Source organism: Nomascus leucogenys, chromosome 22a, assembly GCF_006542625.1.
Source record: "Nomascus leucogenys isolate Asia chromosome 22a, Asia_NLE_v1, whole genome shotgun sequence".
Lineage (NCBI taxonomy): Eukaryota > Metazoa > Chordata > Mammalia > Primates > Hylobatidae > Nomascus > Nomascus leucogenys.
Window position 1 is genome coordinate 128,742,938 of NC_044402.1, and position 22,832 is coordinate 128,765,769.

General features: G+C 39.7%; 1 protein-coding gene across 6 annotated transcripts in view; it reads right to left on the reverse strand.

Moving 5' to 3' along the window:
• Nucleotides 1–22,832, reverse strand: part of SPHKAP (SPHK1 interactor, AKAP domain containing) — a 195,979-nt gene that overhangs the window by 86,067 nt on the left and 87,080 nt on the right. The window contains exon 2 of one of the 6 annotated variants that reach the window (XM_030802761.1): nucleotides 6,219–6,229. The exons of the other annotated variants lie outside the window; for them this stretch is intronic. The gene's annotated coding sequence lies outside the window, so the exon portion shown is untranslated. The remainder of the gene's footprint in view (nucleotides 1–6,218; nucleotides 6,230–22,832) is intronic. 6 annotated transcript variants of the gene reach the window in all.

The following is a 22,832-nucleotide window of genomic DNA, read 5'->3' on the forward strand; positions in this document are numbered from 1 at the left end:
TACATTGAGAAGCTACTTTTGCATGATGTGACACAGCATTTTCCAGAGGAGATGACCCCAGTATACATCACCCCAAATCCATGTTTTACAATGTACTATTGACACGTGTCTATCAGGAGGTGTGGTCAGGGTTCCTTCCCCTTTTCTCTGGGTGGGCTGTGTCTATACTGTAAATAGCCCTAGTGACTTCTGAAGATAGGCCATAAAATGTAACATAGCTTCTAGCTGGCTCTTGGAACATGTACCTTGAGAATCCTGAGCCACCATGTATGAAGTCTGGCTCCACTGAAGATGCAGTGCTGGAAAGAACACTTGAAGAGGCCACAAAGAGACAGAGAGAGATGCCTGGGGATGCCCAGCTATTTGAAGTCTCAGTTTTCCAGCCCAGGTGTCAGACATGTGAATGAGCAAGCTTCCAGTTGGTTCAGCCCGCGGCCTTCCAGCCAACACAGCTGATGCTGTGTGGAGCCAGGCTTTGAGTCTTCCAGCTGAGTTTCAGACAGTATGAAGTAGGAACAAGCCACCTGCCCTGTTCCCTGGCTGAATTCCTTATCCACAAACTGTGTGCACATAATGAGAGGTTGCTTTATGCTACTAAATTTTGGGTTAATTTGTTGTTCAGCCATACTAACTGGAACAGATAATCAGAGATGGAAAGAAACTTTGAAAACATCTAGTCAAAGCAGTTTATTTTACAAATGAGGAAATTAGCTGAGAGGGGCAGAATAATTGACCCCAAATCTAACAGCTCATTAGTGGCAGATCAAATGTTCTTTCCCTCCTGATGATGTAAGGAGGGTGCTGGTCTGGCATGGAATGCCACACATGAATTACAGAATTAGGATAAGGGCTTCGAATTGAATGAGTGTTGGTTCATACAATTCCAGATACTTGATGTATAAAGTCAGGGCCAAAGAGCTCTGAGGTCACTAAGAGACACTGCCTGCCTGAAAACACACTAGGCAGAAACGGTCTAGAAAAACAGTAATTACATGGATATGTGCAAGTATGTGGGTGTTAGGTAGGGGATAGAAGATGGAGGAATCTTTCCAACTCTGATTCTGCCAGAAGTATTAAGTGGGTAGTCTTGAAAAAAAATTCATCCTTAATGTACTGCCTGCCTCTCAGGAAGGGCTAAAAGACTATAACATAAACAGAGCCTGACACTTCGGGAATCTTAGTGTCTGAATGTATTGCTCAGATTTTAAACTGTGCTGCAACCCTTTCCAAATTAAATCAACGTATCAATAATCACAGACTTTCAAAGCAGAATGTTCTGGTGAACCCTTAAACCATTGTTACATGGTCACTCCACTTTATCTGCTGACGAACAAACCTGCTGCCCTCAGAACCACATGGACTGAGAGTTTACAAGCATCAGCCCCTCTGCAAGTGATTTCGATTATGTTACATTTACTTCTATTATCATTTAACATCTTTTTTTAAAAGCATAAAATCAGTAATTTTGGATCTAATTGTGTTACAGTGTCATGGGGAGGACCAAATAAAAACTCCCAATGACCTATCAATAATTAGGAGAGAACCCCTCTGTGAAATATCAGAGACAATGTAGAAAACAATAAATTGAAGCAGGTTCAACATTCAGTTTTCAAAAGTCACCATAGAGGTGGATAAGGATAAACTGCTGCAGACTTAACCTCAAGGTCAGAGTTTCCATAATGTACTCCAAGTAATTGTCTGTATTAAGGCAGATTGTATTTTTGATAATTTAAAAAGAAGTGTTTGCAATTCAAAAAATTACTGTAAACATATACTGTGATTAAAAAGTGTGTTCCAGTACACAAAGTATACAATGGTTATAAATTGACATAATTCCAGATCCATGATCTGTACTTTATATTAATGCCCACGTATTAGTCTGTTTTCACACTGCTAATAAAGATATACCTGAGACTGGTTAATTTATAAAGGAAAGAGGTTTAATTGACTCACAGTTCCACATGACTGGGGAGGCCTCACAATTATGGCAGAAGGTGAAGGGGAAGCAAGACACATCTTACATGGCAGCAGGCAGCAGAGAAAGAATGAGTGCCGGCAGGGGAAATGCCAGACGCTTATAAAATCAGATCTCGTGAGAACCACTCACTATCATGAGAACAGTATGGAGGAAAACACCCCCATGATTCAATTAACTCCATCTGGCCCCACCATTGACACATGGGGATTATTACAATTCAAGGTGGGGTGGGGACACAGAGTTAAACCGTATCAGCCCAAGAGAAAATTAATCCTAATTATTTGAAGTCTTCTGAAGTACACCCTTCACAGTTTGTAACTCTTTTATTTCCTTTGAGTCTGCTTTTCTATTCTCCTTCCCTTCTGCCCTCCTTCCTTTTATCTTTCTTCTTTTTAATTTTCTTCCTTCCTTCCCTTCTTTTCTTCCTTCCCTCTCTCTCTCCTTCTTTCTCTCCTCTTTCCCCCAATCCTTCTTTCTCACTCTCTCATTACTTGACAACACGTATTCCTGCCAATTGAGTCTCAATACAGCATGAGATACCCAATGTTATAAAAAAGAAGGGAGAAGAGGAGGAGGAGGAGGAAAAAAAGAAGGAGGAGAGGGAGGAAGAAGAGGGCATTCTATTCCAAGCCAAGAAAATTTTGGTTCTGAAAGGGCAGAGGGTATGTTTATCTTAGTCACCATGGTAGCTCCAGGGAGTAGCACAATGCCTATTAAAGTAGGAAGAACATAATTATGAAAATAAATACAAATTATAGAATATCATCCCCAAAATGGACCTCAAAGATGAGAGGGTTTTTATAATAACTGCATTATTTCTATTGTGCCACAAATGTAGTAACATTTTAGCACATTGTCTTTTGGTATATACAGATGTGTTTGTTTCTCAAAATGAGTAACACCGTAGTTAGACTCAGGTGTGTATGCATCTGCCCTTGTTAACTTATATCCTTAAATCTGAGGCCCAGCAATAGGGAAATGTATACTCTGTTTACCCTTTCTTTGAATTACCAAGGGCTTTCTTCTTTTTCTTTTTCAAAGGCTGACCAGTGTTTGGTCCTTTCTCAGAATTGCAAACCATGCATTGAATCTTTTGAGTAGCTTTTGAAATTTCTAATAAGTTGTAACAGGCTACAGTAAAATGGGATGGCAAATTAGGGCTTATAGGACTAAAAATACTGTTAGTAATTATAGCTTAGAGGAAAAAAAAGCTAGATTTATGCAGGAACCAGTATCATTCTTGAAAATGATGCCAGATCACCCTTCAGAAAGAAAAGAAAAAGCAATGTTTCTCTCTCATTCTCAGATGTAAGTCATGCGGAAATGCTGCAAAACATGTAATTTCTTAGGACACTTTGAGTAGTTAAATTAGAAGAAGTTAATAGATGAAGGAAAGAAAGCCTTTACTAAAGTGAAACTACAATAGGAGGATATTCACAAAATTGTTATGAAAAGGTTGTTCTGATAAAAATTTCAAAACAAATCATACATTTAAGTAATGGGAATCAGAGATGATATGGTTTGGCGGTGTCCTCACCCAAATCTCATCTTGAATTGTAACTCCCACAGTTCCCTCGTGTTGTGGGAGGAACACAGTGGGAGGTGATTGAATTATGGGGGCAGGTCTTTCCTGCATGTTCTCATGATAGTGAATGAGTCTCATGGGGTCTGATAATTCTACAAACGGGAGTTTCCCTGCACAAGCCTTCTTTGCCTGTTGCCATCCACATAAGATGTGACTTGCTTCTCCTTGCCTTCTGCCATGATTGTGAGGCCTCCCCCACCACTGGAACTGTAAATTCAATAAACCCTTTTTCCTGTGTAAATTACCCAGTCTCAGGTGTGTCTTTATCAGCAGTGCGAATATGGACTAATACAGTAAATTGGTACCAGTAGAGTGAAGTGCTGCTGAAAAGATATCTGAGAATGTGGAAGTGACTTTGGAACTGGGTAACAGGCAGAGGTTGGAACAGTTTGGAAGGCTCGGAAGAAGACAGGAAAATGTGGGAAAGTTTAGAACTCCCTAGAGACTTGTTGAATGACTTTGACCAAAATGCTGATAATGATATGGACAATGAAATCCAGGCTGAGGTGGTTTCAGGTGGAGATGAGGAACTTGTTGGGAATTGGAGAAAAGGTGACTCTTGTATTATTTTAGCAAAGAGACTGGGGACATTTTGCCCTGCCCCAGAGATTGGTGGAACTTTGAACTTGAGGGAGATGATTTAGGGTATCTGGTGGAAGAAATTTCTAAGCAGCAGAGCATTGAAGAGGTGACTTGGGTGCTGTTAAAGGCATTCAGTGCCAAAAGAGAAACAGAGCATAAAAGTTTGGAAAATTCGCAGCCTGACAATGCAATAGAAAAGAAAATCCCATTTTCTTTTCTGAGAAGAAGTCCAGCTGGCTGCAGAAATTTGCATAAGTAACAAGAAGCCAAATGTTAATCACCAAGACAATGGGGAAAATGTCTCCAGGGCATGTCAGGGAACTATGCAGCAGCCCCCCCTATCACAGACCCTGAGGCCTATAAGGAAAAAGTGGTTTTGTGGGACTGGCCCAGGGTCTCCCTGCTATGTGCAGCCTAGGGTCTTGGTGCCCTGCATCCCAGCTGCTCTAGCTGTGGCTGAAAGGGGCCAATATAGGGCTCAGGTCATTGCTTCAGAGGGTGCAAACCTCAAGCCTTGGCAGCTTCCACACGGTGTTAAGTCTGCGAGTGCACAGAAGTCAAGAACTGAGGTTTGGGAACCTCCACTTAGATTTCAGATGTATGTTTGCTGTAGGGGCAAGGTCCTCATGGAGAACCTCTGCTAGGGCAACGTGGAAGAGAAATGTGGGGTCAGAGCCTCCCCCACCCCCACAGAGTCCCTACTGGGGCACCACCTAGTGGAGCTGTGAGAAGAGGGCCACCGTCTTCCAGACCCCACTGTCCACGGACAGCTTGCACTGTGCACCTGGAAAAGCTGCAGACACTCAATGCTAGCCCATGAAAGCAGCCAGGAGGGAGGCTGTACCCCACAAAGCCACAGGGGAAGAGCTGCCCAAGACCATAGGAACCCCCCGTTTGCATCAGTGTGGCCTGGATGTGAGACATGGAGTCAAAGGAGACCATATTGGAACTTGAAGATTTGACTGCCCTGCTGGATTTCGGACTTGCATGGGGCCTGTAGCCCCTTTGTTTTGGCCAATTTCTCCTGTTTGGAATGGCTGTATTTACCCGATGGCTGTACCCTCATTGTATCTAGGAAGTAACTAACTTGCTTTTGATTTTGCAGGCTCATAGGTGGAGGGGATTTGCTCTGTTTCAGAAGAGACTTTGGACTGTGGACTTTTGAGTTAGTGCTGAAATGAGTTAAGGTTTTGAGGGACTGTTGGGAAGGCATGATTGGTTTTGAAATGTGAGGACATGAGATTTGGGAGGGACCAGGGGCAGAATGATATAATTTGGCTGTGTCCTCACCCAAATCTCATCTTGAATTGTAACTCCTACAATTCCCACGTGTTGTGGGAGGAACCCAGTGGGAGGTGATTGAATTATGGGGGTGGGTCTTTCCTGCACTGTACTGATGACAGTGAATGAGTCTCACAAGATCTGATGGTTTTAAAAATGGGGGTTTCCCTGCACAAGCCCTCTTTGCCTGCTGCCATCCACATAAGGTGTGACTTGCTCCTCCTTGCCTTCTGCCATGATTATGAGGCCTCCCCAGCCACTGGAACTGTAAGTCCAATAAATCCTTTTTCCTACATAAATTACCCAGTCTCAGGTATGTCTGTATCAGCAGCATGAAAATGGACTAATAAAAGAGACCAGCCAATTAAAGTCTCAATGACTGTGAGTGAAGTACTTCAAACACTTGATGCAAAAAGGACCAAGAGATTCCTCAGATTTAGCAGGAATAGTCTTGTGCTTGTCCATACCAAACCATCAACACAGAGAAGTAGTATTTATCTTTCAAAGTATTGGCTATTTGCTCTAGAACAAATGTTGGCAGACTTTTTTTTTTGGAAGGGGCCATGTAGTAAGTATTTTCAACATTCACACCATAAGGTCTCTGGTGCATTTACTCAACTCTTCTGTGGTGGTGGTGTAAAGAGTCGTAGACAATAAGTAAATGAGTGGTGTGACTGTGTCTCAATAAAACTTTATTAACAAATAGATGCCAACAAGATGGTGGAATAGGACTCTAGCACTCCTACACCTACAGAAACATCAAGTCAAACAACTTTCCACACCCAAAAATACCTTCAGAAGAGCTATGGAGACCAGGTGAGAGATTACAGCATCCCCGTGTAGCAGAGAAATAAGAAATAAGAAAAGATACATGGAACAGTGTAGGAAGGACAGTGACATTACTCACATCACCCAACTCCAGGCAGCAGAGAGTGGAGAGAGATATCCACTGAGTACGAGAATGAGAGGGAAGTGAGCACTAGCCTTTGCCTAAGACCTCAAAACCAGGCCCCTCCAAATAAAACCCCCACAGCCCCAGACTCTAGGCCATGAACAGAGCCTCCAGGCACCCTCCAGAACCCAGCAGGATCCCCCAGCCCCAGGCTTTAGGCCTATGTCACAGACTCAGTGTTTGGGCCTCTGCACTGCCAGGCTGACCCTAATGGCCACAGCACTGATCCTCAACCTTTTTGGCACCAGGGACTGGTTTTGTGAAAAATAATTTTTTCATGGAAGGTCAAGGGGAGGTGGGGCTTAGGGGTGTGGTGGGAAATGGTTTCAGGATGAAACTGTTTCACCTCAAATCATCAGGCATTAGATTCTCATGAAGAGTGCACAATCTAGATCCATCACATATGCAGTTCACAATAGGGTTTGTGCTCCTTTAAGAATCGAATGCTGCTGCTGATCTGACAGGAGGTGGAGTTCAGGCGGTAATGCTCGCTCGCTTGCCACTCACCTCCTGTTGCATGGCCTGGTTCCTAACAGGCCACCAATTGGTATGGGTCCATGGCTCTGGGGTTGGGGATCCCCGGCCCATAGTGCCGGGCTGGCCCCTATGGCCCCAGGCTTCAGGTCTGCTCCAGTAGACCCTAGCAGCAGGCTGGACCCCATGGACTGAGGTTCCAAGACCACTCCTGCAAGATCCAGGTTCCAGGCCTAGACCTATCCCCAGGGACTCAAGCTCCAGGCCTTTCCCATCACTGGGCCAGCCTTTGTGAACTCAAGCTCTAGGCCCACCCCAGTGGATGCATGTGTCAGGGCCATTCCAGTGCCTGACCAGCCCCTGCAGACTCAGGCTCAAGGCCCACCAGTTCCAGGTCAGCCCCTATGGACCTAGGGTTCAGCAAGCCCCCTTGAATATAGGCTGCAGGCCCATCGTCGTATACCCAGGCTCCAAACCCATCCGCACAAACCTAATCATCAGGTTCACCCCAGTGGATCCTGGCCTCTGGCCCATCATTATGGACCCAGGCTCCAGGCTACCTGCCTGCTGATTCAGGCACAGGCCAGCCAGCCTCTGAACGCTAGCAGCAAAGCCTCCCTCAAACCACACCATGTGCATATCCACAGGCAGAATAATGAAATTAGACCCTTATCTCACACCATAGACAAAACTAAACTCAAAATGGATTAAAGATTAAAATGTAAGACCTAAAACTGTGAAACTACTTGAAGTAAACAAAAGCATGGTTACTTGAAGTAACAATGATTTTTTTAATATGAACCCAAAAGCATAGGTAACAAAAGCAAAAATAGACAAATAGAATTACATCAAACTAAAAAGCTTCTGCACCGCCAAGGAAACAATCAACAGACTGAAGAGACAACATATGGAGTGGGAGAACATATTCTCGAACCATGCATCTAATGGAGTTAATACCCAAAATATATAAAGAACTCAAACAATTCAATAGTAAGAAAACAAATAACCCAATTCAAAAATTGACAAATAATATAAATAGACATTTGTCAAAATAAGACATACAAATAGCCAACAGGTATACGAACAAAAAATGCTTAACATTCATAATAATCAGAGAAATGCATTAAAACCACAATGATGGCCAGGTGCGGTGGCTCACGCCTGTAGTCCCAGCACTTTGGGAGGCCAAGGTAGGTGGATCAGCTGAGGTTAAGTGTTTGAGACCAGCCTGGCCAACATGGCGAAACCCCATCTCTACTAAAAGTACAAAAAATTAGCTGGGCATGTTGGTGGGCACTTGTAATCCCAGCTACTCAGGAGGCTGAGGCAGGAGAATCACTTAAACCCAGGAGGCAGAGGTTGCAGTGAGCCGTGATGACTCCATTGCACTCCAGCTTGGCCAAAAAGAGTGAAACTCCGTCTCAAGATAAAATAAATAATAAAATAAAATAAAACAAAACAAAATAATAAAATAAAATAAAACTGCAATGATGTATCATCTCACACCTGTTAGAATGGCTATTATTAAAAAGACAAAAGATAGCAAGTGTTGGAGAGGATGTGGAAAAATTAGAACCTTGTACACAGTTGTTGGGAATGTACCGCTATTATGGAAAACAGTATGGAGGTTCCTCAAAAAATTAAAAATAGAATTACCATATGATCCAAAAATCTTACTACTGGGTATGTATCCTTGGAAAGGAAAATAAAAACTAAGGACCCTACTTCACTCTGCCAAAAGCAAAAAAAAATATTAAGCTGAAAGCTGAGTCATGCGAGAAGCTGCCTTTCCTTTTGTTCCTAAGCCAACAGCTGCAGAGAAAAGGTTATATATGTCCACAGGTAGCTACTCTATGTTCGCCTTATCTTATGTAAAGTGCTGAGTGCAAGAAATACACAATTGACTATTCCCCCACCTACTCCTTTTCTCTTGTAACATGTGGATTATTGTATCCTCTCTCTTTCCCCTCCAGCCTGCTTTTCCCCTTTAAATATTGAAGCCCTCAAAATCATCTTTGGAGAAAGGCACAGACCACAGACCGTTTATTTGATTCCATGTTCTTTTCTTCTAGGCATGTCCTTAACCTTGTCAAAATAAATTTGTAAACTGATAGTGATCTGTTTCATATACTTTTCGTTCACAATCCAAAGGGTATGAAATAAGTACGTCAAAGAGATACCTGCAATTCCATGTTTATTACAGTATTATTCATGATAGCTAAGAAATGGAATTACCCTAAGTGTCTATCGATGAATGAATGGATAAAGAAAATGTGGTATATATACTCAATGCAATACTACTCAGCCTTAAAGGAAGAAGGAAATACTCTCATTTGGGGCAACATGGATGAACCTGGAGGATATTAAGTATCAATAAGCCAGGCATAGAAAGACAAACACCACTTAATTTCACTGATGTGTAGAGTTTTAAAAAGTTAAATTTATGTAAGTAGGGGTTAGAATGGTGGTTTTCAGGGGCTGAGGATGAGGGTGGGGTTGAGAAGATGTCGGTCAAAGGACACAAAATTTCAGTTACAAAGAAGGAATAAGTTCGAGAAATCTATTGTAGAAGATGATGACTGTAGTTAATAACAATGTGTCGTATTCCTGAAAATTGCTAAGAAAGTAAATTTCTCACTACCAAAAAAAACCCAACAATGTGAGGTAATGTGTATATTAATAGCTTAATTTAGCCTTTCCACAATGTAGACATATATCAAAACAGCACGTTGTACATGATGAATAAGTACAATTTTTTATTTACCAATTAAAAAAACAAATAAATACTCTATTTACAAAACAGGCAGTGGCCCAGATTTGGTTCAAGGACTGTATTTTGCCAGCTGCTTTTCTAGAAAATCAAGAATATGAAATCATAAGATTTCATTTTCCCAATTAATCCATTAGTTGGCAGGTGACATGGCCGGGAGGAGATTGCTTGGCATTTGTAACTGGAAGACCTGAGTTCAGGCTCAGATTCCATCCCTTTATAATCCTGGACAAGCATTTAACCTTTCAACAACCATGCACATTTCTTCACTTATGATATGTATTCCAGCTACTTCATGGGGTTTCTGTAAAAACTTAGGGAGAAATATTAGTCAAAGTACTTTGTAAACTAAAGCATTATGTAAGTGGATAAAGTTGTTGTTATTAACAGGTGATAAGTGGGCAGAAAAATCCTCAGGAAGGAGTCTAAAATGGTAGCAATAAAAAGCATGTACATTTGCGAAATTGCTAAACAGTCACTTTTATAATTGAGGGATCCTCTGTCTTTGTATAAAAAGGAACAAGCATATTGTTCAGTCACCACGAAGTCACAGGGCTAAAAATGGGTATAAATAGTGTGAAGGCAGTGCAGGAAGGGCTGGGAGACTGGACCCCTGGGTGGATTATTCTTGACTCCACTATTTACTAGCTGTGTGACTCAGTTGCATCATTCAAGTTAGCCTTCCCAGGAGAAAATGATACTCCTTACCCCTCAGAGATGCTGTCGGAATTAATGAATCCACCTAATGTGCTTAGGAGAGACTCTGGCAGACCAGAAGTATTAAGTAAATATCAACTCTTTTTTTTTATTGAAATGATTCATGAAGTCACATAAATTAGGAGTGGAAGATTCCACGGAAGTGATTTAGTGCACCACCCTCCACTAGATGTGGGAATCACCTCTGTGATGTCATGGCTCTGTGTTCACTCTACCTCTGTTTGAACACTTTCTTTATTAGGAAGCTCATTACTTCATATAGAACTTCTGAGTACAGATAATCTATTCACTATTTCACTTGTTAATACAGGAAAATTATTTCCTCAAAGAAAAAATAAACCTCTCAACCCAAGAAAGCTTACTGAAAAACAAAATAAGAAAGAAAAAAAGAAAGCAATAGATGGGGTATATTACCTCCTTTCACTCTTCCTACACATTTCCAAGCCTGAGTAAAACAATGGGCAGTGTCTTGTCACCTTAAGAAATGATGCCAGAATGGCTGAACTAATTCATATTCCCACCAACAGTGTACAAGTGTTCCTATTTCTCCACAGCCTCGCCAGCATCTATTGTTTCCTGGCTTTTTAATAATTGCCATTCTGACTGGCGTGAGATGGTATCTCCTTGTGATTTTGATTTGCATTTTTCTGATGACCCGTGTTGATAAGCTTTTTTTCTTATGTTTTTTGGCCACATAAATGTCTTCTTTTGACAAGTGTCTGTTCATATCCTTTGCCCACTTTTTGATGGTCATCTAGGATCTAGAACCAGAAATACCATTTGACCCAGCAATCCCATTACTGAGTATATACCCAAAGGATTATAAATCATTCTACTATAAAGACACATGCACACATATGTTTATTGTAACCAACCCAAATTGACTTGGAACCAACCCAAATGTTCATCAGTGATAGACTGGATAAAGAAAATGTGGCACATATACACCATGGAATACTATACAGCCATTAATACTATACAGAAATGAGATCATGTCCTTTGCAGGGACATGGATGAAGCTGGAAGCCATCATTCTCAGCAAACTAACACAGGAACAGAAAACCAAACACCACATGTTCTCACTCATAAGTGGGAGTTGAACAATGAGAACACGTGGTGGACACAGGGAGGGGGATATCACACACCGGGGCCTGTCGTGGGGTGCAGGGCAAGGGGAGGGAGAGCATTAGGATAATTATCTACTGTATGTGGGGGTTTAAAACCTAGATGACGGGTTGATATGGGTAGCAAACTGCCATGGCACATGTATACCTATGTAACAAACCTGCACATTCTGCACATGTACTGCCCAGAACTTAAAGTTAAAAAAAAAGAAAAAAAAAAAAAAAAAAGAAATGATGCCTACTAGAGGAGGCTTCTGGAATGCAATGCTGTTGAAAAAACCTTCTGTCGTCTGCCTCTCAAAGGAATGACTGGAAAATTCAAGCCCATATCATCTTTCATAGGCAGTGCATGTTCATAATGGCCTCCTGACATTAATAGTATTCAAAATGTTATATTCCAAATATTACTATAGTTAATAATGGTTAATAATGGTTATATCAATAGTAGAACATGACTACAAACTGAAAGGTAATCTCTGCACAACTGAAAATTGCTAAGTTTAAAGGCTGCATAAATTTTTCCTATAATTATTAACAAACTAAGAAAATAGATCCATTCACTTCATGTTTTTATACATTTATATATAAATATTGTTTATTAAAAATTGGTGTAAGTTTTGTTTTGTTTTCAAACAAATGATGTGATGTAAATTCTCATGCACCACAGGAATCCATTAATTTTGTAGCATCTTAAATGTCCTGTGGGGCTTTGTTTTAGGCCATCTCTGAAATGTTCACCATTGATTAATTTTGAGAAGTGCTTTCATATGCTAAAAACCCAAGTGAACTATCCCTAAGCAAATTAATTTCCCCTTTTGTTTCCAGGCACATGAAAAAGGCTTGAGTCCAGTGTTTTGGCCATTCCTTGTTCTTTAGATCAAAGGGAGCTCTGCTTAGGTAAAGAATGAGAAAGGGCTGGATTGAACAGAGAAAAAATGCATCTTTGCAGACAAATTTACCAAAGGAAGAAAAATAGTCAATAAAATTGAATTGTCATAAGAGTGGTTTGAAGCCTGTGGCATTGATTGATGAATTTCCTTTGCTGTTACTGAGATAAACCAAAAATACACCTCTAGTTCTTTTGCCTCTTAGGTAATTCAACAGAATGTGTTTTCACAGACTAAGTGCCAGAACAGCAGCAATCTGCTGAGTTAACAGAACACCATGCTGAAGATCAGTGTAAAATGTATATATAAAGCCAGAAAAATCATGCTGTTCTCATTAATTAAGCAAAATATCACTTTCTTCTGATACCGCACTGTGAAGAACAATGAATAAGCAATTGGAAAGGGTCTTAAAATTTTGAGCTCACATAGTAAAGTCACTTGGGAATTTGTAGTAATAAATATCACTGTTAACTTTCATGTCAGGTTTATTTTTGTTTGCCTGTACCTACCTCACATGACTTGTCATTGTTATTAGACAAAAATTGCAGTAAATTTTCTTTGATACAGATATATTCATTCATGGATTTCTGGTTGAAAATATGTAAACATTCTGATGACTTCAAGGATATAGGACTAAGCTCTCTTGTAGGCCAATGACATGATAATGTTGGAAAAAATGAATGACAATTTGGTCTTCTGTCCAGTTGGTACTACAGAGAATGACTCAATTTTAGCTATTCAACATTTAACACACTTTGACGATTCTCCTTTAATGACTAAGCAGCTTTTAGCTGACAACTGTATTACAGCTCAACACATGTCATATTAAGGGCAACATTTTATGAACAATTTATTTCATGGGCTTATCTTGAAATTGCATTTTTAAAGTTAAACAATCAATGCTGTTGAAAAAGGCTTTTAATGGCTGCTCTGGACATTAAGTGACCTCCGTTACAGGTTTTCAGAATAAGACTAACAAAAGCACCTTTTGAAGTTGGACTCCATGTATTACAAGGAACCCTGAGTTTGTTTTTCTGAGAAACAATCTTGCCTCTTTTCACAAATATTCACTTGTCAACTTTATGCAAAAATGAGATGTTCTTCCTCATTGACATTAGATGCCTTAACTTTCATGAGAGAGGTCAGCCATACCCTCAATGAGGCTAAATGCTAAAGGATATTACACTATCTTTAACAGAAGACGTGAAACTGCGGACTCTATATTTACAAACCCTGCCTCAGTTGTAAACTCAAACATCTCCAAAGGCCAGGCATGTAATATAAAGTGAAAATAACTGGAAATGGAGAAAGTAGTGAGTTTCAGGTCTGGAGTGTCAGTATGAAGAGCTCTGAGGACCAGCTTCCCAGTGAAATGAAAAATTAAATTGGCAAAAATTATGAAAACAAATATAATTATCTAGAAATTTCACTAAGGGCATATAGAAAATGAAGAAATATTTATTCAAGAAAATCTACTAAAACTCCGCTAGAAGAGAGAGTCTGTGGAAGTTAAACCACAACCCACTCCCTTCTTTCCCCTGCCTCCCCTCTTCCCAGCACAATTTGACAGAAGCTCCATTTGGGCATCGAAGAAGATGATGCTTTCTCTCCCCTCAGCTCCCAGCCAAGAATTACTTCCAGTATCTCACTGGAAGCAGGGGCTACTCACATTTCTCATCCCTTTTAACTCCAAATTGAAGATACTAAATTGTCAGTGAGTGAAGCCAAGAAGCTGGGGACTCCTTTTTTTCATCTAGGTCTTACCCATAAGATTGAGGTACCACCCCAGATATGTGAGGGTAAGAATGCCATGACCACCCTCACTCAAATTTGCTCGAGGGAAGAGGTTCCACACTAAGAGAGTCAAACTGGACACCAGAGGATACCAGTCTACCTCATGCTCAGAGTAGTGGTTCAGAGAGTTTGCCCAGGAGGAAAGATAGTCTGTGAAAGAGATCTCTGAAGCTCTCCTCAAAGGAACTAAGTGTATTTGAAACTGAGTCTGGGAAAATTCAAGCCTAAGGGTTCTCTCAAAAACAATAGCCCCACTTAATTAAGAGCAGCAAATTAAGCCATTGGCCAGCTAGTGCCCTAGAGAGAACTAGGGAATGAGACCGCTAAGAAGAGCCCTCAGGGGGTCAGAACAAAACTCAAAGGCTAGCTCCAAAAGTAACCCCTGCTGAAATTTAATTGGATAAGATTGCTGAGCAATTTATACCCCAGGGCATTGTTGAAAACAATGATAGCACAATCACCTGGCAAATAGTGAGGTCAAACATTCAGGGACATAATACCAAATGAACTAGACAGCCAAAAAGAAAGATGGAGGAAAGACACAGTCAAAAAGACCCATGCTAAGACCAGAGTCATCCTAGGTGGCTGTACAAAGTTTCAAGGCTATGTCCTCTGAGGAATGATACCAAAGGCTTCACACTGCATGGGGGAAATAGACTTCACTAAAATAACTTCACTAGCCAAATTACAAAGCAAATGAAAAATGAAGGAACAACAAAATGAGCCCCAGAGAGAAGGGGATGGAATCAGTACCCAGAGTTGTTAGATAAAGACAATATGTTATCTAAGATGTTCAGTTTTCAACCAAAAAAATTATGAGACATGCAAAGAAACATGTGACCCATACACAAGAAAAAATAGCAGGCAACAGAAGCTGACTGTGAGATGTCAGCTTTAACAGACAAGGACTTCAAAATAGCTGCTACAAATATGTTCAAAGAACTAAAGGAAATGGTGCTTAAAGAAAAAAAGGTAAGTACGAGGGCAATGTTTCATCAGATAAAGAATATATAAATAAAAAGAGAGATTATTTAAAAGAGCCATATGAAAATTCTGGAATTGAAAAGTATAATAAAACTAAAAATCTAATAGGAGAGCTCAACAGTAGATTTGAACTGGCAGAAGAAATAATTGGTGAACTTAAAGAGAGATTGATAGGGATATGCAACCTGTAAAACAGAGAGAAAATAGAATGAACAGAGACTTTGAGAAATGTGGAACACTTTAAGTTCACCAACTACATATAATGGGAATATCAGAGAGAGAGGAGAAAGAGAGAGGAGCAGCAAATATTTGAAAGAAATAATATCTAAAAACTACAAACTTATTGAAAAATGCACAGTTTTTCTTTTCTTAGCTGTTTCAAAAAGCAGTATTTTAAAAAGAATATGCAGAAGTTGTATTCTTAGACCTATAACATATAGAAATGTAATACATTTGACAAAAACATCACAAAGAAAGGGGATAGAACTGAGTTGTATTGCAGTGAAGAAAATGAGACCAGGTAAAAGAAAATCACAAGAAAAATGAAAGAGACCCACAAATTGTAAATATAAAAAAATTCTATAAATATATACTTCCTCTCTATTCTTTTCTTGGATTCTTTAATAGGCATAAAATTATAATAATGTACTGTTGAATTTGAAATATATATAGATGTATTAATAACAGTAAAAACACATAAATGAGAAGTAACATTTCTATCTGTCTAGACTTAAGTTTGTATACATCTAAAGTGTTATGTGTACCATGTATTCCGGGGTATTAAATTGTAAATGGTAAATATTACAGCAACCACTAAGAAAATATTTTAAAAATACAGTAAAAATTGTTCTAGAAACTAAAATGTTACACTAGAAAATATTCACTTCACACAAAAGAAACAAGTTAAGCAGGAGTAGAGGAACAAACATAATACGAGACATATAAAAAACAAGAAGTACTAAGCAATATAGTTTGGATGTTTATCCTCTCCATATCTCATGGTGAAATGTAATTTCCAATGTTGGAGACGGAGCCTTGTGGGAGGTGTTTGGGTCATGGAGGTGGATCCCTCATGAATGGCTTAGCACCATCTGCTTAGTGATGAGTGATTTCTCAGTTAGTTTATATGAGATCTGGTTGTTTAAAAGAGTATGACACCTCCCTCTTCTCTCTCACCATGTGATACACTGGCTCCCTTTTACCTTCTGCCATGATTGTAAGCTTCTTAAGGCCTCACCAGAAGCTGAGCATATACCAGCGCCCTGGTTCCTCTACAGCTTACAGAAATATGATCCAATTGAAACCTCTCTTCTTTATAAATTACCTAGTCTTTTATAAATTACCTAGTTTTATAAATTGCCTATTCTTTTATGGCAACACAAATGGACTGACACAGAAAATTGGCACTGAGGAGTGGGGCATTGCTATAAAGATACCTGAAAATGTGGAAGCATTTTTGGAACTGGGTAATGGGGACAGGTGGGAAAAGTTGAGAAGGCTCAGAAGAAGACAGGAAAATGAGTTTGTAAAGCTTGGAAGTTCTTAGAGTATTGTTGAGTGGTTGTGACCAAAATACTGATAGTAATATGGACAGAGAAGCCCAGGCTGAGGAGGCCTCAGATGCAAATAAGAAAGTTATTGGGAAATGGAGCAAAGGTCACACTTGTTATGTCCTAGCAAAGAACTTGGCTGCATTGTGTCCATGCTCTAGGGATTTGTGAAACTATGAACTTAAGAGTGATGATGTAGGGTATCTGACAGAAGAAATTTCTAAGGAGCAAAGTGTTCAAGTGGCAGCGTGACTGCTTCTAACAGCCTACAGTTAGACTCAGGGGCAAAGGAACGACTTAAAGTTGAAACTCATATTTAAAAGGGAAGCAGAGCAGAAAAGTTTGGAAAATTTGCAGCCTGACCCACTGGTATAGAAAGAATCCAAGCAGGCTATGGAAGAACCACCTGCTAAAGAGATTAGCATGACAAAAAGGAAACCAAATGCTAATATCCAAGGAAAACATGCCTTGAAGCAATTTTAGAAATCTTTGAGGAAGCTCCTCCCATCACAGGCACAGAGGCCCAGGAGGAAAGAAAGGTTTCAGGGGCCAGGCACAAGGCACCACTGCCTTGCTTGGCCTTAGAACACTGCTCCCTACATCCCTGCCTGTCTGCTCCAGCCACAGATCAAAGGGCCCCAGGTACATCTCTGGTTGCTGCTTTGGAGAATGTAAGCTGCTGTAAGCCTTGGCAGCTTCCATGTTGTGTTAAGCCTGCAGGTGCACAGAATGCAACAGCAAACGAGGGTTGCCAACTTCCACCTAGATTCCATAGGATGTATGGGGAAGCCTGGGTGCCCAGAGGCAGAAGCCCTTACCAGAAGCACCCAGAGAAATTCTACTTGGGAAATGCTGAAGGGAAATGTGGGATCGACATCACCATACAGAGTCCCTACCAAGGAACTGCCTAATGGAACTGTGGGAAGGGGGTTGCTGTCCTCCAGACTCAAGAATGGTAGAGTCACCAGCATCTTGTAACCTCAGCATGGAAAAACTGTAGGCACTCAACTATAACCTGTGAGAGTAGCCATGGGGGCTGCACCCTGCAAAGCCACAGGAGTGGAGTTGCCAAAGGCCATAAGAGCCCACCCCTTGCAGCAGGACATAAAATCAAGGATTATGTTGGAATCTTAAGACTTAATGCCTGCCCTGCTGGGATTCAGACTTACATGGGGCCTATTACCCCTTTCTTTTGGCCAATTTCTCCTTTTTGGCATAGGAATATTTACCCAATGCCTGTACCTCCATTGTATCTTGGAAGTAAATAACTTGTTTTTGATTTTACAGGCTCATAGCTGGAAACAACTTGGCCTTAAGAATCAGAAGAGACTTTGGACACTGGACTTCGAATTGATGCTGAAATGAGTTGAGACTTTTGGGGACTATAGGGAAGTAATGACTGCATTTTTCAATGTGAGAAGGATATGAGATTTTGGGGACTAGGGGCAGAATGATATAGTATGGATGTTTATCCCTTCCAAATCTCATGTTGAAATGTAATTCCCAATTTTGGAGGTAGAGTGTTGTGGGAGGTGTTGGTTTGGGGGCAGATCCTTCATCAATGGCTTAGCCCCAACTCCTTGATAATGAGTGAGTTCTCACTCAGTTCATGTGAGATTTTTCTTTTTTTTTCAAAGGGTGATCACCCCCCACCTTGTTCTCTCTCTTATCATACAATGTGCTGGCTCCCTCTTTGCCTTCTGCCATGATTGTAAGCTACCTGAGGCCTCACCTGAAGTGGAGCAGATGCCAGCACCATGCTTCCTATTTAGCCTGCAGAACTGTGAGCCAATTAAATCTCTCTTCTTGATAAATTACCCAGTCTCCAGTATTCCTTTATAATGACAGAAGAGCAGACTAATACATATGGCAGCTGTAATTCATCTATATTAAAAATAGTAGTAACATGCAGCTAGAGTAAACAGTCCAATCAAAAGTCAGAGTTTGTAATACTGGATAAAAACCAATATCCTATTATGTGGCGTGAATAAGAGACACAGTGGAGTTTGAAGGATATAAATAGGTTGAAAGTAAAAGGATAAAAACAGATTAAAAATAAAAAAATGCAAAAGCAAGAATTAGAAAGCTAGAGTGACTATACTAATATCAATCAAAATAAACTTTAAAACAAAAAATGGAGGTCAACTCAAGATGGATTAAGGACTTAAAACTAAGACCTCAAACTCTGAAAATTCTAGAAGATAACATTGGAAAAACTGTTCTAGATATTGGCTTAGGCAAAGACCTCACAACCAACAACCCAAAAGCAAATGCAATGAAAACAAAGATAAATAGGTGTGACTTAGTTAAACTAAAGTACTTCTGCACAGCAAAAGGAATGGTCAGCAGAATAAACAGACAACCCACAAAGTGGGAGAAAATCTTCACAATCTATACACCTGACAAAGGACTAATATCCAGAATCTACAAGGAACTCAAGCGAAATTAGCAAGAAAAAAACAAATAATCCCATTGAAAATTGGGCTAAGGATATAAATAGAAAATTCTGAAAAGAAGATATACAAATGGCCAAGAAACATAAAAAAAGTGCTCAACATCGCTGATGATCAGGGAAATGCAAATCAAAACCACATTGTGATACCACCTTACTCCTGCAAGAATGGCCATAATCAAAAAATAAAAAAAAATAGATGTTGTCATAAATGTGGTGAAAAGGGAACACTTCTACACTGCTAGTGAGAATGTGAACTAGTACAACCACTGTTGAAAACAGTGTGGAGAGTCCTTAAAGAACTAAAAGTAGAACTACCATTTGATCCAGCAATCCCACTACTGGGTATCTACCCAGAGGAAAAGAAGTCATCATACAAAAATGATACTTGAACACACATGTTTATAGCAGCACAATTCTCAGTTGCAAAAATATGGAACCAGCCCAAATGCCCATCAATCAATAAGTGGATAAAGAAATTGTGGCATATATATATGGCATATCTATATATATTATATATATAGATATATATCACTACTCAGCCATAAAAAGAAACAAATTAATGGCATTCACAGCAACCTGGATGGAACTGGAGATCATTTTTTGAAGTCAAGTAACTCAGAAATGGAAAACCAAACATCACATGTTCTCACTCATAAGTGGGAGCTAAGCTAAGAGGATGCAAAGGCATGAGAACAATACAGTATTCTTTGGGGACTCAGGGGAAAGGGTGGGAACAGGTTGAGGGGTAAGAGACTACAAACTGGGTTCAGTGTATACTACTCAGGTAATGGGTGCACCAAAATCTCACAAATCACCACTAAAGAATTTACTCGTGTAACCAAATACCACCTGTTCCCCAAAACCTAGGGAAATTAAAAAAATAAAACAGCACAGTGAGTTACTTCACTCACTAGGAAGGCTGTAAGCCAAAAGACAGATAATAACAAGTTTTGGTGAAGAAGTAGGGAAATTGAAAGCTTCCTATACCACTAGTGGGAATGTAAAATGGTGCAGCTGCTTTGGAAAACAGTTTGGCAGTTCCTCAAACAGTTACATACAGAGTTACCATATGATCCAGCAATTCTACTTCTGGGTTTATACCAAAGAATAATGAAATTATATGTCCACACAAAACTTGTATGCAAATGTTTATAACAGTATTATTCATAACAGTCAAAAAGTAGAAACAATGCAAACCTTCCTCAACTCATGAATGAATAAACAAAACCCACCCAATGCAATATTACTTAGCAATAAAAGGAAATACAATACTGATACATAATATGACATGAATCACCTTGAAAACATGCTGAGTGAAAGAATCCAGACACAATAGGCCACATATTGTATGATTCCATTTTTATGAGTAAACAAATTTATGGAAAGAGAAAATAGCCAGGTGTGGTGGCTCACACCTGTAATTACAGCACTTTGGGAGGCTGAGGTGGGGGAAACACTAGGTCAGGATTTCGAGACCAGCCTGGCCAACATGGTGAAATCCCATCTCTACTAAAAATAGAAAAATTAGCTGAGGGTGGTGGTGGGTGCCTGTAATCTCAGCTACTCAAGAGGCTGAGGCAGGAGAATCGTTTGAACCCAGGAGGCGGAGGTTGCAGTGAGCCGAGATCACTCCATTGCACTCCAGCCTGGGTGACAGGGCAAGACTCCATATCAAAAAAATAAAAAATAAAAAAAGAGAAAAATAGACAAATCTACTGGGACAAGAAATAGATTAGCAGTTGCCTAGGCCTAAGGAGGATAGTATGCTTGGGAAGTGATGACTAAGCAAAGTGGAGTTTCTTTTGAGGTAATAAAAAAGTTCTAAAATTGATACAAATGTGACAATCTTGAGTGTATTGAGAATAACCAACAATCTAAATATCTAGGTACTTTTGTATAATACTAATTTTAGGTTTTCAGCATGGATTAATAATGCAAATATCTTAAGCCTCAAATAAACATGATAATCTTATAATGAATAAATTGTACCTTATGAAATATTTTCTTAAAATTATAATATTTGGAGCGGGGAACCAACCGGAATATTTTAAAAGTGATGTATTCACTGCTAAGAGCCAGTGGATTTAAGCTTCAGGCCTGGCTTTACTGCTAATTTATTCTGTGGCCTTGAGAAATCTCTTTTCTTCATTGCTGTTTTGTTTTCTCACCTGAAAAATGAGTAGAATGGGCAATATATCTTCTTAGGTTTATCATAGCTCTTGGGTTCTGCGATTTCACAAATGGAAGCTTAGTCACTTAGTTTGGCAGAATAGAAAAACACTTGTACATTCTATTTGTTTAGCATATGGTGCAAATACATTCACCAGTTGATATTTTATTTTGGTCCTATCACTAGGATCTGACAGATGATTATTGTAAGAGTGTTTCCAGTGTCAAAATGTGCCAGTGTCAAAGTGTTTTTCATTGGCCTGGCATTTTGCATGCCATTTAAAAAATTAGGATGAAGATGGTGAATCAGCTCCTTTGGAATTAATATCCAGTTCAATTAAAAAGTAAGAGCCATGGTCTTGAATTAGATACTGGATTGACTCAGCAGCCCCTGGAGGAATTATGTGATGCTGAGGGTGGCAGTTGGGAACTAGGAATGCAGTTATTCATACCACGGTAACCTTAAAATATATCTCGGAATTAGGTGCTGCAGAGGATTTTGGGAGAAAAAGATACCAGCGACTTTTCGAGGTTGCTGGGGTCTTTCTGCTTTTTTCTGTGTTTGTTTGCTTTTGATTTTTGCATTTTAAATATTGAGAAGAAATATGTGGGGCTTTAAGCAACAAAATAGTGACACTGGGGCTGAAAAGACATAGCCAGAATTGCAAAATCAAAACAGCTTTGATAATCAATTTAAGATGAAGGGTGAGGGAGAAAGTGTGTTTCTCAGGATTGTAGATTGGAAAAACATGTAGATTCCAGAACTGTCAATAGAAATGGGAAACTTGAAAGACAGAGGATATTTTTGGACATTTACCTTTAGTCATGTTGAAATAGGACATTTTGGCCATGTGCAGATGGGAATACCTAACAGGCACTTGGGCATCAAGTCTACAGTCCAGAGATGGTGGTTATGAATAAATAGCTGTGGCTGAAACCAGGGGATATGGAGTGAGGGCAGTGAGCGAGAAGCAACCAGGCTTTTGGACAAATCTTTGGGAAATATCACATTAAAGTGCCTGGTGGGGAAAACAGAAGTTCAGGTTGGAGACAAAAAAGTAATGATCCCAAAGGCAGGAGAAGAATTAAAGAGAGACTAGTGTTTTTAAAGCCCTGGAGAAAATAGCTAATTTTCCAAGCTGTGTGGGGGTGTGAGTTCAGTTCTACCAAGAGCTAAGTAATATAAGCAGTGAAAACATGTCAGTAGATTTGGTGACACTAATAAGAGAGATTTCAGCAAGATGGTAAGAAACGTGAGCTAGAGAGTAGAGATAGTATACTTTTTAATTTTTTTAAATTTGGTAGTAAAAGAAGAAGGGACATAGTGGCAGTTTGACAGGGAGTGAAGGTCAAGAAAAATATTATTTATTTTGTTATTTGATTTTAGAGGGCAGTTGGAGAAACGTAAGTATTTATAGGATGGAAAACTATATGCAAGAATATAAGAGTGTAGTGGTGAATAGCACTTTCATTAACAATGATGACCATTTGTTGTCTTTTATGATAGAGCAGTTTTGAAGGAGCATGATA